Source organism: Euprymna scolopes, chromosome 34 (genome assembly GCF_053919585.1).
Source record: "Euprymna scolopes isolate OS-2025 chromosome 34, ASM5391958v1, whole genome shotgun sequence".
NCBI classification, from domain to species: domain Eukaryota; kingdom Metazoa; phylum Mollusca; class Cephalopoda; order Sepiida; family Sepiolidae; genus Euprymna; species Euprymna scolopes.
This window is the reverse complement of record NC_136515.1, coordinates 76,131,235-76,133,718: the sequence shown is the minus strand read 5'-3', so window position 1 is coordinate 76,133,718 and position 2,484 is coordinate 76,131,235.

The following is a 2,484-nucleotide window of genomic DNA, read 5'->3' as shown; positions in this document are numbered from 1 at the left end:
TATTAACACTGGCAAACATTTATTATACAAAGAGTAAAATCAAATTATTTATTTTAAATTGTTTTAGCTATTTAAAGATTATTTAATTGTCAATGACAATTAGTTTTACAAATTTTTTTTTCAAATAGTATTAAAACTGGCAAACATTTATTGTACAAGGAGTAAAATCAAATTATTTATTTTAAATTGTTTTAGCTATTTAAAGATTATATAATTGTCAATGACAATTAGTTTTACGAAAAAAATTTTTTTTCAAATAGTATTAACACTGGCAAACATTTATTATACAAAGAGTAAAATCAAATTATTTATTTTAAATTGTTTTAGCTATTTAAAGATTATTTAATTGTCTATGACAATTAGTTTTACGAAAAAAATTTTTTTTCAAATAGTATTAACACTGGCAAACATTTATTATACAAAGAGTAAAATCAAATTATTTATTTTAAATTGTTTTAGCTATTTAAAGATTATTTAATTGTCTATGACAATTAGTTTTACGAAAAAAATTTTTTTTCAAATAGTATTAACACTGGCAAACATTTATTATACAAAGAGTAAAATCAAATTATTTATTTTAAATTGTTTTAGCTATTTAAAGATTCTTTAATTGTCCATGACAATTAGTTTTACGAAAAAAATTTTTTCAAATAGTATTAAAACTGTCAAACATTTATTATACAAAGAGTAAAATCAAATTATTTATTTTAAGTTGTTTTAACTATTTAAAGATTATTTAATTGTCAATGACAATTAGTTTAACAAAAATTTTTTTTTCAAATAGTATTAAAACTGAAAACATTCATTATTCAAAGAGTAAAATCAAATTATTTATTTTAAATTGTTTTAACTATTTAAAGATTATTTAATTGTCAATGACAATTAGTTTTACAAAAAATTTTTTTCAAATAGTATTAAAACTGAAAACATTCATTATTCAAAGAGTAAAATCAAATTATTTATTTAAATTGTTTTAGCTATTTAAAGATTATTTAATTGTCAACGACAATTAGTTTTACAAACATTTTTTTTCAAATAGTATTAAAACTGACAAACATTTATTATACAAAGAGTAAAATCAAATTATTTATTTTAAATTGTTTTAACTATTTAAAGATTATTTAATTGTCAATGACAATTTCAAATAGTATTAACACTGGCAAACATTTATTATACAAAGAGTAAAATCAAATTATTTATTTTAAATTGTTTTAACTATTCAAAGATTATTTAATTGTCAATGACAATTAGTTTTACGAAAAAAAAATTTTTTTTAAATAGTATTAACACTGGCAAACATTTATTATACAAAGAGTAAAATTATTATTAACAATAAATTATACAGATCGGTCAGTCCTCATTCAGATTGACACTTATGGCGGCATTTAAAATTAAAGAAAATACAAAAATGTCCGTATGATGTACGTACCAGTCACGTGAGGAAGATGAAAAATTAAAACAAAAAATCGCTAATTTTTTATCGAGTATTTTTTTTTTATTATTCCAGAAAATCAAATTTTATTCTGTTTCGATGAGGGCGAAAAAATCAAATAAATGAATTAGTGGACAAGGGCAGACAACGCTAATGCACATGGAAATTCAAAATAATCACTGATTACCTCCCCTCCTTATGTTTTCTAGAAAAATATCGTCATGTCTGTTACGTATCAATGAAAAAACGGCAAATTTGTTTTTTGTAAATAAGTAAAAAGACTACTTGATAAATTTTTGTGATTTTTAGAATATACAATCTTTATGCCGTGACAAGTAGGTACAAAATCTAAAATGATAATTCATCGCTATAAGTGGCAATCTGAATAAGTACTATTGGTGTTGTAGAAACCACCATGGAATTTCCAGTGATGTCGCTTTTTATGAGAGTGTTTTTTTTTGTTTTTTTTTAAATATCTTTCAACTCTGTTACTATTGTAAGGACATGTTGTTTATCCGGTAAAAAATTTCTCAAACAAACTAATTCGTCCATGAATGAGAAGGGGAAGCAGAAAATGTGCTGCCATTATGTATGTTGTTGTTACAAATTCCAGCTTAGAAATTTTTATACCCGCCCACACATATTTAAGAGATGGCCGCATTTTATATCCGTCACGGCTCGTTTGAAACTGGAAGTTAAACACTTCCCTTCTGGAGATACAAGACTTCCAAGAGGAGCTAATAGAATTAATTCAAAAAGCACTAGTGGGGGCGGTTACCGGGAGTAAGTGGTGGGTAGGTCTAAAAGCAAAAATTAGAACCTTCTCCGTCAAGTATGCCCAGCGCCTCGCACTAGATAAGGCCAAGACGAAGAAGAAGCTAGAGCAGAAACAAGCCCGGGCTACGGGGGAGGGTGATAGGATTAGTCAGGAACTAGCTAAGCAGGACCTTCTGCGTGAGAATAGCGAGCGTTATGAAGGTTAAGTAGTCAGAGCTAGGCTTAGAAAGGTAGGCAATAAAGCAGTCAATTCCAACACTGACATGCGTTGTGAA